The 17,854-nt window shown below is 40.8% G+C and overlaps 1 protein-coding gene and 1 long non-coding RNA gene across 6 annotated transcripts in view; one reads left to right on the top strand and one right to left on the bottom strand.

The window, feature by feature from the left end:
* The window catches only part of MACROD2 (mono-ADP ribosylhydrolase 2), a 1,913,815-nt gene that overhangs the window by 1,445,941 nt on the left and 450,020 nt on the right, over positions 1-17,854 (top strand). The window lies entirely within an intron of this gene.
* LOC311594006 lies at positions 6,382-15,350 on the bottom strand. Its single transcript, XR_014777899.1, has 3 exons — positions 15,174-15,350; positions 9,855-9,987; positions 6,382-7,095 (listed from the first exon to the last, which is right to left on the bottom strand). It is a non-coding gene; the product is annotated as an uncharacterized lncRNA (long non-coding RNA).

Here is a 17,854-nt window from a genome sequence, read left to right as displayed (position 1 = left end):
CCATTTATTCGTCAGCCTGTCTATCATCCATCCATTCATCCTTCTGTGTGGAAAGCAGAAGAGGCTCTGAGTGGGTGCAGACTTGAATGGAAGTGAATTGTTGACATGGGCACAGCCATGTGGAACCCCAGTGCCAGAGCCCCATTGGAATAGCAAAGCCTTAAGTGAGTCAGGCTCAGGAGAGATGGCAAAGCTCCTCTTGGGACTCCAAGTGGGACTGAGTGATCAGTCTCTGCAAAGACTGACAACGGCAGCATTCTGCTCCAGGATGCTTACAACCTGAGGTTGCTGGCCTAGGGGTTCCTACTGGGTCCAGCTAATGCCCCCCAACATGTGTGCTGTATCTGGCAAACACTCTGAGGTTCAGGCTGTCTAGGTAGTAAATTCAGCTCCCTCAGGACAAGTACACCCGACCTGACCCCAGCTTCCCTATACACATGTTTGAGTGTCTGTCCTTTCTTTACTCTGTTACCTTCCCTAGTCATGGTTCAAGGACTGAGTCTTGCAGTTCATGGTATTTTTGCTTATTTTATATGTTGTTTGTTTTGTTGAGAGATACTCCCAAACCCTGGCTTTACCCTGTTATCTTACTAGATCATGGCAATCCAGCTTTTCATATTCTCTAATCCAATCAATGATGTTTATAAAGGCATACGAGCAAAGAGAACACCAAATAGACTGGGCAAGAAAAGAAAGTCCCCTTAGCACATAATGATCAAAACACTAAACACATGGAACAAAGAAAGGATATTAAAAGCTGCAGTGGAAAAAGACCAGGTAACATATATAGGCAAACCTATTAGAATTACGCTTTACTTCTCAATGGCCACTGTAAAAGTCAGACAGGCTTGAACAGATGTGCTATGGATGCTAAGAGACCATAGATGCCAGCCCAGAGTTCTATACGCAGAAAAGCCTTTCCTCACCATAGATGGAGAAAATAAGACATGCCATGATAAAACCAAATGGACAAACAGTGTTCATTGATGTCTCTCAACATTAAAAGTTTCAATTCCCCACTAAAAAGACACAGATGAACAATGAATGTGAAAACAGAATTGATCCTTCTGCTGTATCCAAGAAATACACTTTAATAACAAGGATAGACATAATTCCAGGGTTAAAGGGTAGAAGAAGATTTTCTAATGGGCTGAAGAAACAAGCTGGCTCGGCCATTTTAATATCTGACAAAATAGACTTTGAGCCAGAACTGATCAGAAGAGACGGGGAAGGCACTACATATTCCTCAAATGAAAAAAATCCACCAAGAGGCTACTGCAATTATTAACATCTATGTACCACATGCAAGGTCAGCCATTTTCATAAAAGAGGTACCGCTATATCTTAAATCACATATTGGCCCTCACACACTGATAATGGGAGAATTCAGTATGCCACTCTTACCAATAAATAGATCATGCAGATAAAAATTGAACAGTGAAATGGTTGGGCTAACTGAATTTATAAACTAATTGGACATAACAGACCTCTACAGAACATTTCACTCAAACAAAAGAATAAAACTTCTTCTCAGAACCTCATGAAGCTTTCTCCTAAATTGACCATATGCTTGGACACAGAGGAACTCTCAACAGATACAAGAAAATTAGAATAACTCCCTGAATCCTGCCTGACTAGCACAGATTAAAACTAGCTAGCAATAACAGAACAACAGAAAGCTACAAACTCAAGGAAACTGAACAACTCACGGCTGAATGAAAAATTCATCAAGACAAAAATTAAGCGAGAACTCAAAGACTTCTTAGAATTGAACAAAAATAACTATACAACAAATACGAACTTATGGGATACAAGAAAGGTGGTTCTAAAAGGCAAGTTCACAGCACTAAATGCCTACAAAATTAGAGAGAGATCCCATACAAATCACTTAACAGCTCACCTGAAAGCTGATTCTTATGCCTTCTGTTGGTTTTTCTTATCCAATTCCAATGCATTAGCTTTTGTTTTACCTTATTTTATTTTAGTACTATCCCTTAGAAAATATAATGAGAGACAGAAAGGAAGTGGATCTCCTAGGAGGGGATGTGGGGAAGAACTAGGAGTAGAAGGAGGGGAAGCCATAATCAGGATTTATCACAAGAGAAAAAAAATCTGTTTTCAATGAAAGGAAAAGAAGAAAAATTTAAAAGGATGCATTATAGATTGATCAAGCCTAGGAAGTAGGTTGAGTGGGGACATTCTCTTGTCACGTGTAGTGTCTGGGCCCTGGGCACCATTCTATTTTGTTGAGAGCTTGTAGGCTTGAGTAGATGTCACAGCCCTTTGTTAGTTTTCTAGAAGGCCCAAATAGAAGGATTTAGTGTGTTCAAGGTTGTGTCAGCCACCAGGAGAAGGGTGAACAAGGACTCTGGCCTTTGCGCCTCTCACTGGGACACTTAAAGTAATGTCCTATGTGGCATCCCCAAAGGTCCCAGCTCTCTCTCTCTCAGTCCCTGAGACACTCATCTTCCTCCAGGACCACTCTCCTAATTAGGTAGCTACCCCAAGTCTACATCTCAGCATCAGTTTCAGAGAAAACTGAAACTACAATAGCTACACAAACTAAAAATGTACCAGCTAAAGTACTATGTACCTTTTATAAACAAAAAGACAGATACTGCTTGGGCATGAGAGATCATCTATTAGCTACAGAAATCTGACTGTATTTCAGTTTAGATAAAAAATTTAGTGTGTTGTGTTAATTTTTAGTATACTTATTAACCTTGTTTTACAATGTATCTTCATTCTTTATTTATGTGTATGTGTGTATTATGTGCTTTGAGTGCATGAACCAACATAGGACAGGAGAGAACAGAGGATGGGAGAGGCATCATAAACCCCCTACAGCTGTAGCAAGAGTTGTTTGTGAGAAACCCAACATGAATGATGGCAATTGGCTTGGGTCCTCTGTAAGAGGAGTGACCACACTTGACTATTGAGCCGCCTTTCCAGTCTCTGTTATAACTTTTCCTATGAAACCAGCACTTTACTTTTAATGCTAAAATCTATAAATTATGGCAAATCCCATTTGGTAAAAAAAATTCCATAAAACACATTTTCTTAAATAAAGTATTGAGAGAGAGGGAGAGAGAGAGAGAGAGAGAGAGAGAGAGAGAGAGAGAGAGAGAGAGAGAGAGAGAGAGGAAAGCAGTGGTTAAGAGTGTATACTGTGTCTTCTGGACTCCTCACTTGCATACACACTTCTAAAATTGTTTAGAAAATCTTTATTATCTAATATCAGATATTTATTAGATTAGCTTAGTGAAATAGCTTATAGTACTTTAGGTTTAGTTGCTTATGTTGAAACTGTTTCTTTGCAAATGTGAGTGGGATGACATGAAGATTAAGTGAACCACAGGTATCAAGCTTGGCTGTTTAAGGAGGCACGAGTTTAAATTCTGGACACCAAGTGTGAATGCCCTTAAAGACCTTTGTTTAGAAAGAAATGACTTTAACCATTTAGCCTTGGAGGGCCCAAACAGCTAGGCATACTAATCCTGTGAACCTACATCCTATGTTCACAACCTCCTTATCTTTTATTCATTTCAGCCACGCAGATCTTCCAGGGAGAGAAATCCTTGGTTTTTTTTGCAGCATTGCTGCTAAAATGCAGAAGCTGTGCTTAGGCGAGTGGAATTTAAATTATTCTTGACTCTATACCACTAGGTTATAGGAAGCCACTAATAATAGAACATGAAAGAATATTCTGAATACATGGATGGGTGAGGAAAGGGGGTGGTTGAGAGTCCACAGGTGAGTGGAGGAAGAACTGTGAGAAAGGGAAAGTTCACAGGCCAAGAGTCAACCTCAACCTCTGAATTAAAAATCTATGTTGCTATGATAAAACATTATGACCAAAGCTTATAGTTCCAGAGATAGAGAGTCCATAATGACAGGGACAGCATGGCTGCAGGCAGCATGGAAGTTAGAGCAGGAAGCTGAAAGCTCGCATCTTGACCTGCAAGCAGAAGGCAGAAAGAGCAAACTTGAAATGGCAGAAAGCCTTTAAATTCTCAAATCCCACCTCCTGTGACATACTTCCTCCAACAAGGCTGCTCTCCTAAATCTCCCCAAACAGCACCAACTGGGGACCAAGTGTCCAAGTACCTGAGCCTGTAGGTGAGCTTGTCATGTAAACCACTGGGGCCATATTTTAATGGCAATCTGCTCTCCTCTGACTGTCATTCCAGAACAGAGCAATGGTGAGGTTATCAGTTCCTGCCTCTTTGTGTAACAGAAATATGATTAGATTAATTCTTGTTTATAGAGTGTCCTTTGACTAGGTATTTTCATCTTTGTTTCTTGTTTAAAAACATGGCTATAGAACTTTAGCAGTAAAATTAAACACAATTTTGGGCCATATTTTCATCATTATGTAGTATTTTCCAAAAAAGTATAAAACATACATACTGTAACTCTTGATTATACTGTGTTATGGATGGTTCCTGTCCTTTATTCATCTTTGAAAGATGACTGAAATCTAGGGGAACAGGCAAGGGCTGGCAATTAGAACAATGAGTTTTAAAGTTTATACTTCTGAGCTTATCCCACTTATCAGGAAAATTTGACATTAGAAATAACTGTAAATTGACTGTGATTGTAAGTGTGTAATGTGAATAGCCTGGCCTCATCTTCCACGAGGTTTGTGTTTATTTCATTTGGAGGGAGTTGACCTAGGAGTCATTCCTCTGATCTGTATCTCCCTGGTACCCTAAACCCAGCTCTTTGGAACACATGTATCCTCAACTTCCTCAGACCTGCTTCTGAGTCACGTCTGGCTTCAGTGAAGCAGAGATTCTTAGAGATGGGAAATGAAAATGGGTCATATGCATCTGTGTTCTCTTTGAGACATGTCGCAAAATCAGCCATGCCCGGGAACACTGTAAACAGTTTCAGCCATCTGTCTAGTTTAATCTATTTGGGGATTAGACCTCGCAGCCTCTCAGACTACCGAGCTGTGCTAGAGGCTCCCTCACTCATGATATGTGCTTCCAGAATACCGCTTACACCAATATAAATGACGGATTTGGGACACACCGTGTTTTCTTAAAGAATGATGACCACATGATTTATATTAAGACGTTTCGGTTATCTTCCCATAACTTTTCTTATGTTGAGGCTATTTACTGAGAGACAAAATAACCACTGGGTTTTCAAGGTACCCAGTCGCTGGTAACCAGCAATCTGCTACTTTCTAAATCATTTTTGGTTAAACATCATGTATTCCTTATGGAGATGGAGTTTGTCCATGACAACAATTTTGGAAGAAACTTACTTGAATCCTCCTTCATAACTTGGCTGTCCAGTATCGTGAAACATCAAAACTCATGCTTCTAGTCAAGGGAAATACAGCAAAACTATGTTTACTATTTATTCTGCTTGTCCATAAGGAAAGCATTTGGATTACATTGCCCAAAAGAATCATTGTCTATTTCTGCTCCCCATCTGATTTTGGTTTTCTTGTTAAGAACCAATGTGGTATAAATGCTTGGAAGGGAGAGTCTGCCTCTTGGAGGTGGACCCTTACTTCATTCCAATTCGTGTCTTTTCATGGATGATGAACTTGAATTCAGACCACACTCAAGCTGACATGTTAGGGAGAGAGAAGGATTTGCCTGTAAAGCCAGTCTCCTGCTTAATTTCCATTTGGGGCTCTTGCTATGAGTTTCAGCATCTCACAGTTGTGTCAACATGACAGTCAGGACCGATGATTGGGCATAGGGAGCAGCCAGACAGACATGACTGGTCAGTTACACAATCATAGGCAAAGAGGGGTCTGTAACTGGCATGTAAATAACAGACACTGGTTCATCATTGCAACATTTTTCCATTAAAAGAATCATGTTGGCAGAGTACTCTAAGTATGCACATTTAGATATTCCTTCAAATAACTAAATTTACTCTTATTAGATGCAATTATGTTTGATAAAAATTTTCCCAGTGCTCCAAAATATAGGCACAACTCTATTTTTAATACAGTTGCATACTAATGTGTCCAGTCCGAAGTTGAAATTGCAGTTAGCTCAGTTAGTTTTCCTCGCATCAGACTTTTGCCATTCAAGACACTAGAGTATCAGGTTTCTCCCTGGCCTTCATGTGGCCTTCATGTGGCTTTCATGTGGCCGAGTGGGAACTACGGCTCAGAGGTGCTGCCCAGAGTCACACACCAGAGTCACACACCATCAAAACGCATGTTTCTAGCCCAGGGAAACAAACAAAAAATTCGAACTTTATGGTCCGATGGCCCCAAATGCTTATCTGTTCCATGCTATTTAGATTGGAATGATTAAAAGTTGCAACATGGCAACTTGGGAACTGTCTGTAGGACACAAATTAGGACTTCATCTCTTTAATTCTTTGATTAGGTGGTAGTATTTTAGATTTTATTCTATTAAGTAACAAAAAAATATTGAAATGGACACTTTTCGCTAGGTCTAAAAAACTGCAAAGAAACAACAATCACAAAAGGAGAAAAAAACACCAGAATGCCACCAACAGTCCCCCTTTTTTTTCTTTTACACAGAAGCTTTACATGCAGTTTTAGTTGGCCTGGCCCTTACTATTTCAGACTGGCAGGCTCAGAATCTGGGAAGACTCTCTTGCTTCTATTTCCTGGGCATAGATTATAGGCATATGCCACCACACCCAGATTCTGAATGTGATCACTTAACTTCCCCTTCCAGATTGTTAATAGAAGCTTGCCACTGGCTGTTAGGTCCTCTCTAAACCAGGCTTGAAAACCACAGGGTTACTACAAGCTGAGCAGCCTCTAAAGTCAGATAGTCTATAACTGAGCAAAACAGTCAATAGAAAGTTCGGCCAACATTATTGTCAACCATGTTTTCCACAGAGGACACCGGAAAGTCATTCCAGATTTTATCTTTCTGAGCTTAGCATGGAATGTGGAGGCCCTGAAAAGGGGAATTGGACTTAATTTGGTGTAACTGTTAGAGAATTTCCTGGTCTCGGAGCTTGTTTGAATTTGTTTTGAGCCTTAGTAGACTAGCGTTGTCGGATATTTCTCTGCATCTTGTTTGTCTATCCGCCCCAAACTGTTCTGTGTGGGAGCCACCATCTTCTTCTTCCTGTGAGTAACTAAGCAGAAAGCACATTTATGGGAATGAGTTTAAGCTAGCATTCACTTAACATATGACTGTTATAAGCATTACAATTTATAACTGATACTTAAATATGCTGCACAATCACCATCCATACAGTCAGCATTATATTCAAGGAAGCTCATCAAAGCCAGGCAAAGCCAGAATGACCAGCTTGAGCTGCGCAGGCATGGTAGCTTTAGATGGCTTGTGAGCACTTCACCAATATCACCAGTAAGAGCACCACCACCACCACCACCACCAGCCCCAGCAGCAGCAGCACCACCACCACCACAAGTACCACCACCACCAGTACCACCACCACCACCAGCACCACCACCACCACCACCACCAGCCTCAGCAGCAGCAGCAGCACCACCACCACCAGCACCACCACCACCACCAGCCTCAGCAGCAGCAGCAGCACCACCACCACCAGCAGCAGCACCACCAGCAGCAGCAGCAGCACCACCACCACCACCACCAGCACCACCACCACCAGCACCACCAGCAGCACCACCACCACCAGCAGCAGTAGCAGCACCACCAGCACCAGCACCAGCACCAGCACCATTAGTAGATCCTTTCATTCAGATTATCCAACTGTGCTCTCCCTGGACTCTGTTTCAGCTGTCTAACTTTGAGTGTGTGGCCTCTGCCACCCTGGCAGATTCTCTTCTGCTCTGAAACCATAGAACATTCCTATTTTTGCTTCATGGTGGCCTACAGACAAGTGCCTCTAACACACTTGCCAAAGGGCTACAGTTCTCCTCACCCAAACACTAAAGGGAATACTTTTGCCTTCATGGAAATACATGACAAGCTCATTCCACTGAGTTAGTTGTATTTTGTCTTTTGCTTACTTTCTTTCCCCAGATCTTCCAAGGTCTCCCCAGAATCCAGAAAGTTCTATTTCTCTGTCCAGTGGACTAAACTCAAGAAGTTTTGGTTAACATAGTAAGCTCCCATCTTTCTAGCAAGCATAGGAGTATGAAATTCTTTCCTATAATAAAAATGCTGCCAACATTTTTACATCATTTATTTGAGATAAAGAGATCAGCAGATTTCTTTTTTTAATGTAAAAAAAAGCTAGTTTAATTGACTATCAAAAATAACAGTTTTGTTTGATCATTTCAAATCCCCGAATCCCTAGACTATTCAGTGTGCTACGCTGCTAGGAGTACAGTTTTCTCTTGATATAACGAATTTTCAGGCTGACTCTGTTACATGTGGGGAAAAATATTGCCTCTATTTGGTAAAAGCCATGAGTAAAAGTATTAAGTGGGCATCAGCCCTAGTTAAGACCACCTATGAGATAAGATTCAGATGTAAGAGCAAGCCTTGGTCACCAGGCGTCTTGTTTTAGACTTTGTCATAGTGAGTTCCAGTAGATGCCGCCAGTGAACATTTTGCTGCAGATTGCTCATTACACCTGAGGCTCTGCCACACAGCACTCTTCTTCTTCCCAGTCCTTTCAGCGACCCCCTAGGAGAGCACTTTTCATTAGCATGGGTTTAAAGTCAGACACTTAATACATGCCTACTGTATACTGAGTACCATTAGAAGTTCTGACTAAGCCGGTCATGCAATCACCATTCAATCCTATGTGATTAAAATAACTAAGATAAAAAGATCAAAGAGCCAGACTTCAAGACATCTAAACCCAAGAACTTTTAGTGCATAAAACCAAAGCTAATTGAATAAAATAGATGTAATGTTTCTTTTTAGTTTAAATGTTGAAGCTCTAACATTATTTAAGATCAAAGCAGATTTTCACTTGTTTCGCATCCTCCCTTATGCCCCACATTCTCACCACTCTATAAAGGGAGAGCTTCTACCAATTCTTGCAGAAACTAGAGATAAAGAGCTCAACTTTCCCTTTTAATCTTTGGCAAATAAATGACTGGTTTCATGGCACAGGGCTACATTACTGGTCCCTATTCCATTGTTGATAAGCACCATGTTGGGTGGCATCGCCTATATGTGCTCACAGGGTAATTAAGACTGATGCTGACTACTATTTTAATCAAGGTATTGTTTTTGTTCCTCCTCCTCCTCCTCTTTCTTCTTCTCCTTCTTCTTCTTCTTCTTCTTCTTCTTCTTCTTCTTCTTCTTCTTCTTCTTCTTCTTCTTCTTCTTCTTCTTCTTCATTCTTATTCTATTTTCACAGCATCTGTACATCCAAAAGTATAAGTTTGGGGACAATTTCCAGAAAACATTTAAACATTGCATCAAACCTCCATGTGTTAGTTGTATTCCCAGTAAACTGATGTTTTAATCCATAAATCTTAGCTTACTTCAGTTGAGTCCTGGCCTATTGTTTATAGGTTTACAATAATTTTTTTCTCCCTACACTTTAAGGTTTTATTTAACTAATCACAATCAAAACACAATGGGTATAATGCAAGTTACTTTCTGCATCAAATACTGAGATATTGGTTGCAAAAAATTAAATTAGTATGTAGAACTCTTTGATGTTAAAAAGATGTCGAGTGAGGGGCAGTGCTTAGGTGGAGTACCAGCTAAGAACATTGGCTGCTCTGCCATAGGATGCAAGGTGGGGTCCCACTATTCATGTTAGGCTGCTCACAACTGCCTATAATTCCAGCTCCAGAGAATCTGATGTTCTTTTCTGGCCTACACCTATATATTTGCACGTGCACATTTGCACATGCACACACATGTGCACACACACAAATAAAAACAAAATTTAAGGAAAAAAGCCTTTTCATTCCATCTTGTCTCTGGTTTCCTTACTTGTTTGTGCTGGTAGACAGTCCACAAAATGTGAAGATGGAGTCACAGGAAACCCAACTTTCAGTCTAGTTCCACGTGTTAGCTGCTGAAGAAGCTTGTGTTAGTTCTGTAACTGTCCCCACCTTCACTCCATCTTTCATATGAAAAAAAATAAGGAAAGAAACTAAACATTTCTTTCTAAGATTTAAAAGATTCTTGTACACTGAATAAAACTGAATTGATCATTCATCTTCAAGGAACAGATGTGCCTGAATCGGTTCTCCTGATCATTAAAGCATGACCCAAAAATTAGTCAAATCTGGTCATGCTCTCTCTAAACACATCTTTTTTTTTTCAATCTTGAACACATAATTTTGCCACACATGAGTCTGGTTTACATCTTAGAGAGAAGGCCAATGGGTTGGGCAAAGGGCAAGGACTAACCAGATGATGAAAGCCACCTTCCTCCCAGATGGCCTGATCTAAAGGGCTACAAGCATTTCTTGCTTAAATTACATGCCAAAAAGCAGGGGATATTTTAAGCATCTTGAGAGGATGCAGTGTTGAAGATGCTAATGCTTTCAGCACAGTCAGAGAACAGCAGAGGTCAGACTTCCCAACATGGAGCCAGCGAGTGACTTAAGAGAAGGCCGACTTCCTGCCCTCATCAGGGTCCATTTATAGCACCGTGACTGCTATTGTCTGAACACCCTTCTTCTTCAAAGTGTTGGCAAATTGGATGTACTCTCATTATGCTTTTGACTGCAATGGGCATGAATTATGCAGTCAGCCTTGCCACTTCCCAACAGCATATGCAAAGTGAACCAGCAAGATAAAGAGACCGGGCTCTCCTCCAGGGTCCGTGGATATGCTCAGCTTTGGAATTCTGCTGACAGTCTGTAGTGAGGTTATCACTGTCTCCCACTTCAGAGCTGAGTCTCACATTTTGCCTCTTTGCTTTGACTGCGTTCAGAGAGCCCCAGTTTTACTCGGTAGCTGAAGACTAAATTAAATGCTGAGCTTTCCATGTCAGCTGACATCATTTTTGTACTTTATCTGTCCTTAGTAGGGTGTCATCTTTATTGTTAGCGAAAATAAAGCATTTTTTAAAAAATGAAACACTGAATTAAAGAGGTGAAATGCAAGGGGGCTTGGCTGGAATTTTTAGACAACAGCACTGTGGCTTTGGTTATTTTTATGCTCAGCTATTTACCAGTAAGGCTTCACTAGATAAGCTGAGCAGTGATGGAAGCCCTTTATCTATAGCCTTGTGAGCCCGAGCGATGCCTGGGGAATTAAAATCAGAACAGAGCACTCCGCTGCTTTCTCCAAACTGCTGTGGCATCACTGTTGGACACCCCATGTGGAACAAGAGACAACTGTTTAGCAGGTCCCAACAGTGATGTGTGTACGTTTCCTGGCATACGGTTCTCTGCTGCTGTGTGTTGACTCAGCATAAAATCGAGCTTGGTTTGTTTCTGGAGTCTGCCTTTCTCTTACCACTGGAGACAAGATGGTCCTAATGAAATTATAAACATAGAAATGGTATTTGAAGTATAGGCAGTCAACCTACAAAGAATTTACAGTTACATTTTTACAGTTCTCTACGACACATGCCCCATGGCCTACAGTTTCTGGTGTGCTTCTAGCGCAGTCTCTCTTGATACAACTGCAAGAGACCTTGACAGCCATCAGCTGAGATCCTGACCCCTTTTTGAGTCAGGAGCCTTCGTAGAAGTCTGAGATGGGGAAAATGAAACCCATGTGTGAATGCAGAGTTAATGACTATGAAAAAAGGACCATTTTCCACCACATTTCTAGCCAGCAGCAATGATTAGGAGCACATAAGCTTTCCAGGTCTCTTAATGTTCTTTAACTAGATCCAAGCATTGAGATTCTAAAATATCACATTGTAGACACATGTCAAAAGGAAATTCTTTTTGGTAGGTATTGTGCATGTTACAGGGCTGTTGGAGATCATTACTGTATTTTCTAAGCGTGAGTTCTAAATGTTTCAGGCAGCAGTAACTTTTCTGATGACTTTGTTTGTTGAGATGACTTAGACAGGTGTTACTACAGCCCTGATGCTTTAAAGATAGCTTGGTGGTAAGACAGATGTCAAATCAGTGTTGTATCTATGTTTTTGAAGGAAATTTCCTCTTTGGCATAGATCAACATCAGATCTTGGAACTGTGAACTATTTAATAAGATAATAAAGATCAGCTAAATTTGGGGAAAGGTCTTTCTTTCTTCCTTTCTTTCTTTCTTTCAGGCTTTATATGCGTTTGGGTGAGCTATTGAATGAGTGACAGAAAACACAAAGAACATCACATTTTTATGTCAAGTTTGGCGAAAACATATATAAGTTATTCATAATATGAGACATGTTTCTCATATGGCAAGGTATGAGAATCAGATGAAAAAGAATCAACAGCTTAACTTTTTTTGTTGTTTGGTTTTTTGTTTAGTTGTTTTGTTTGAGCGTCTTGTTTATGCAAGTGCAGCTAGGTGTTCCCTCGTGTGTGTCGGGGGTGCACATGTACATAGTGCAGCGTGCATGTGTGTGCATGTGGAGGCCTAAAGTTGATGTCTTCTATCTTCCTTGATTAATCTCTACTCCATTTATTGAAGCTGTCTGTTTCTGAACCCAGTGTGAGCTAATGTGCTGGTATAGCTGTCTAGCTATCTGGTTTGCCACAGGGATTCCTTGTCTGCCCTTAGAGTGCTGAAATTCCAGATGGCAGTCACGCTTGCTTGGTTTTTATGGGGTTTCTGGAGACCTTAACTTTGCACCTCATGCTTGGATCCACTGAGCCATCTCTCAGCTCCCAACGGCTTATCTTTATTGCAACATGTGACTGCTAGGCACATTGGAACTGCCTTGTCTGTCTGCGCATGCGTGAGTCTGTGTACCTGCCTGTTTGTGGGTAAGGGCATGGAGATGCTTTTGGAAAGAATGGGCTTGGATGGTTTAATAACCTTAGATGTCCCACTGTTGTCTTGCTACCTTGTCAATCCCAGGGAGAAAAATGAAAGGCATTTGTTTACTGAGCAACCTCCCTCTCACTTTCTTGGTCTCTTTCCTATCCAAAGTTTCCTACTGTGGAAGACATTTTTTTTCCAAGACATTATGCATTTTTCCTAGCTTGTCCCTAGCCGGTCACAGGACCACCCTCCTGATTTGTCTAACTCTTTTTGCCATACTTGATGGCCTTAGAAAGCTTTTCTCTAAATACCTGTCTTCATGTTTCATTTGAGTTTTGTAAGCATTAAGCAAAATGTCAAAGAATATGTAGTACATGTTCTTAAAAGGGGGTTATAAACTGTTTTGATGTTAAAACTGCTAAGGACTGTATATCATCTTACTAGAGAGCTAAAGATTTTTTTTTAATTTTAAAAGAAAACTATAAGTTATCATAAGGACAAACAATTTAGCAGAGTATGATAGGGGCTGCTGAAAATATATATTTGATTTTATTGTATATCTTCCTAGTGTTTTGGAAATGCATGCCTCTTAAAACGTTTCTAAGAGGAATGTGAAAGCAGAAACAGAGCACTCTGTCTGTCTTACTAGCACCAAAAACAAAATGATCAGTGCAAACAGGGCGAGCACAAGGGGATCCTTAAGCCGTTCTCCATGCACATGATTCCGTTTAATCAACACGGGAACAAAGGACAGCATTTTTCTTTCCTCTTTCCATGTGTGTTATTTCACATTATTAAATGAGATTTGAGTGAGCTGAAGTAAATCAGCCAAAACCCAGCTTGGATTAGATCCCCTAAACTTCCTTATGCCCAGATTTTTTCCAGATGGCTTCTCATGTCACCAGTTTAATATCAACAGTGTGTGACACACTAGAAGAATATTTCTTAGACCCAGGTCAGTCCTTGAAAGATAATTACACTGACAGTTGCCATCACTGTTACTGGGAAAGTGAAGATAACTAGGTGAGTATATTAAACACCCAGCTCTGAACCAGCCTTACTTTTAGATAGTACATTTGAGAAGCATCACTTATTTTCCTTGCTATCTGTCTGCACTGCTGCACATAGTGTACAGCAATACCTTCCTGACAGCCAAATGTCTGCTGTTCACTTTTTGGTTATATGTTGGGGAAAATATAAGATATTTTTGTACATGATGAAAACGGCTGCATGCTTATGTCTGCTTAAAAACTCTGCATGCCCTGCTCTCTGGCTTTCATTTACGAGTTGAAAAATGTATTTTCATGCGCCTACCTACTTTCAATCTTTTTTATTGTACCTCTGACATTACTGTAAGCACATTTTACAGCTGGGTTTAAAAGCATGTTAGCAGGCAATTGTAGGTACCATGTCAACAAATGTGGAAAACAGAACCAGGACTGACAAAGAAGGCATGCCTGCAGAACCCGGATTTGAAGTGCAAATGCCATGGCTTCATGAAGTTGTTTTCCTCCTTTTCATTTTAATTTCAGTGTTGCAAAAACTAGAGGGACTAGCTGAGAACTAGACTGTGCACCTGCCAGACTCGCCAACTGTTAACATTTTAAACATTTCACCGAATATTTCCATTACTTTATGTACAATATGATCACAATACACAGTACACAACTTGCCCCTAAATTCTAAATCAGTATTTCCAATGTGTAGAATAGCTCCAGATATTATCAGTAGATAAAATGTTGTCATCAAGGGGCGAGGGGATGATCTAGTTGATTAAGTGCTAGTCACACATGAGTAAATATGCAAGTTTAATCCCAAACACACATGTAAAAAGTCAGACATGGCAGAGCACACTTGTTAACCCAGCAGTGGGGAGGTAGAGACAGAGAAATCCCTGAAGCTCTCTGGCTAGCCTACCTAGCATAATCAGCAAGCCCCAGGTCCAAATTAGTAAACTTGTTTCAAAGGAACACCTGCACTTGCACGTGTCTTCACCCACCCGTGCTCACAGCACCTCATTTTCTAACCCATAATTTATCTTCGAAAGTTTCCAGCTGTCCTAACAATATGAAAGGTCCAGTCCATGGTTGCCACTGTATTTAGTAGCCGGATGTTCAGCTCAGGCATCTTTACCGTGAGCTGTCGAAAGACTTATTCTATCCGAAACATGTTGGCCAAGGGAATGGCTCAGAAAGTGAAGGCACTGGCCCTCGAGCCCGATGACCGTAGTTCAAACCTCGAGTCCCATATGGCTGAAGGAGAACTGACTCCTAAGCATTGTCCTCTCATGGCCATATGAATGCTTTGCTATGTGTGGGCACAGGTGAGCGCATGCGTGCATGAACACACACACACACACACACACACACACACACACACACACACACACGAAGAAATAAATCTAAAAAGAATTACCTTAGAGGTATGACAAAAGAGTCATCCAGTTAAGACTGGCACAGGCGACCTTGCCTTGTCTCTGTCCACTTCTCTCCAAGCTCTATTGTAAAAGCCTTTTGGTTTCTGGAAGTTACCTCAATGTCATAGATGTACTACTATGAGCGTTTCAAATGCAAATGTTCTAATAGAGCATCCCTAGAGATCTCTGGAAGCTCCAAAGAGGTGAATGGGCACACAGTCTAAACTTGCTCTCCCCTCCTTAGGAAATTTAATTATAAACATGGCAATAATAATAATAAACGAGAATCTGAAAACTTGATGGGTGTGTGACGCATTCCCTGAGCTCAGACACTCCAAATGGGTACTGCGTAGGAAAGCAGAGCATATGAAAAGGCATGCCAGAGAGTGAGACATTTTCAAACAGTACTGTGCTTTTGTGTGTCCCTTCTGGAGATAAAGTAGAGTTGTCAGATGCTCCATAATCAGTCATGAATATTCCTTGAAATTTTTTAAATGGTGCCTTAAAGGGACAGGTACATGATCTATTTTAACAAGCCACACCAAGTTTGGAGCTAAGGATCAATGCACTAACCATTGCCTTGCCATTTATTAACCCCAGGGACTTATTTACATCATTTGCAAAACAAATTGACTCAGCCAGAGGGACCTCTGGGCTTATTTTCTGCCTCGAAGTGCTTTCATAATGATGGAAATCTGCTTAGGAACAGGTTGACAGCAAAGGGGGGAAGTCATTGGTTTAATAAGTTGTGCCTGTAGCCCAGCTTGTCCTTAAACATCATATATATTCATCTGGTGTACATGCAGTCATCAGTGAAACACCCCAAGAAATACAAACCCAGGTTGAAATCGATTTTACTGCATGTCAGGCACTCATGCTTGGGCCTCATCTTCCACACGTTTATCTCCCGCCTTCTTCCTGAGTTGCCCAGGCCTCTGAATTTATGGATGTTTTGGAGAGAGAAGAGCACCTCTTGGCATCCCCGGTAGTTTACCCTGTCATCAGTTCAATCTTATAGATGAGTCCAATACGACACTAGAGTTAATCATTTTTCCATGAATGAGCTCCAGTCTGAAACTTATCTCACAGAGTCCACTTGTTTGCGCACTGTCTCTAACACTCAAAGTAGTCCTCTGCCATTGTCACGTCATTTTCCACAGTTACGCTCTTTCCTTTTTACAGTTATTGGCATTATATAAAAATAGTGTCAGTTTATGCTTACCTGCCTCGGAGCCTGGATCACACACTATATCTCAAGTCACTCTGACCATGTAAAAGGAAATAATGCCTTTTCTGAAGTGACACAAATGTTTCTTATGAAATACTTGGTATTTTATTAAGTAAACTAGTGAGTGCGGAAAAAAAAGCAAAACATCTCCAATATTTTGTCTTTTTCTGCTTTGAATAACTGGTATATTTTCTCTAGAAAATTATTCACATATATTGGCTCTATTAAAAATACTTGGCTTCAGTTCCTAGTGAAAGTAAATATTTTGAACTTTTCATGAATAGTTCTTTATATATTGTGAATTGCATGAAAATATACTCCTCTCTGCTGAGGAATACAGGGGGAGCTTGGTCATATACTTGAAAAGTGAGGATAACCCATTCAGATAATGTTGATATCTAATTGTTCCTGTCAGGCAAATTTACTCCAGGAGGCTGGGATAAAGGCACAGAGGTGGCCGTCCTGTTGCCAAGCATATAGAATGCAGGGGTAAACTCCCCACACCTGGCAATAATACAGAGGGAACAACGGAACTCCCATTCAGCTTGAGCCAGATTATTACAGTGCATAAAGCACTCCCAGAAGTAGCTGCAAACACTGTTCATGTGCCTTAACCCTTTCAAGACCCTCCCCCCCCCAGGCACAGTTCGCTGTTTACTTTTTGGCTACATGAGGGGACACTCTATGGACAACTTAAAGGCCCAATGTAGCTTCCAAAATTGCCTGGTAATTTTTTTAGTATTCAAGAATTGTACCTCGGGGAGCCTGTTTTACAGCAAGGGCATCAAACACCTAAAGAGCCAGGTGCTAAAACAAGAGTGACCTTTACAGAGGCCATAAGGGGAGGAGGAACACCTCGCCCACTGACTGGGACAGCTGCTGTCTCCCTGTTTCACCCTGAGGCAACTGAAGAGAGTGCTCACACAGAACACACACCTTTCTCCTTTCAGAAATAGAAAATTAAAGTTCTGAGTAAAATCTTCTGAACCTTCAATATTAACAAATGTAACAAGTTTGCTTCAGTTTTTAAAAAGACTATTGGCTAAGCTACATGTGTCTGTGGCTTACCAGTTCATCAGTCCTGAGAAATTAAAAATGGGCCTCGAGTATATGGGAAGGTAAATTCGCTGTTGAATTTAGTTGGATATGAAGTATAAGGCGCAGTACCCCAGCTCTGACTTACAACACCCTGCATTCGCTCTAGAATTACAATCTAAGTCACTTCTCTATTGCTTCCCAACCAGGGTAGGAACTTGCATTAGTCATATTTAGAACTTCAGAGGAAGCTAATAACGCTCATGTTTATGTTTACTTCCCAGCACAGCAGGGCCTTCCAGGGTATTATTTAGATTAGCCAATATAGGTTAGTTGTGTACCGTAACAAATTAACACTGAAAGTTCAGTGGCTGAACACAGCAAAATCTCATTTATTTCTCCAAAAGTATACATGGC

This window comes from Acomys minous, assembly GCF_964271855.1.
Source record: "Acomys minous genome assembly, chromosome: 3".
NCBI classification, from domain to species: Eukaryota; Metazoa; Chordata; class Mammalia; order Rodentia; family Muridae; genus Acomys; species Acomys minous.
This window is presented reverse-complemented; position numbering and strand designations above follow the sequence as displayed.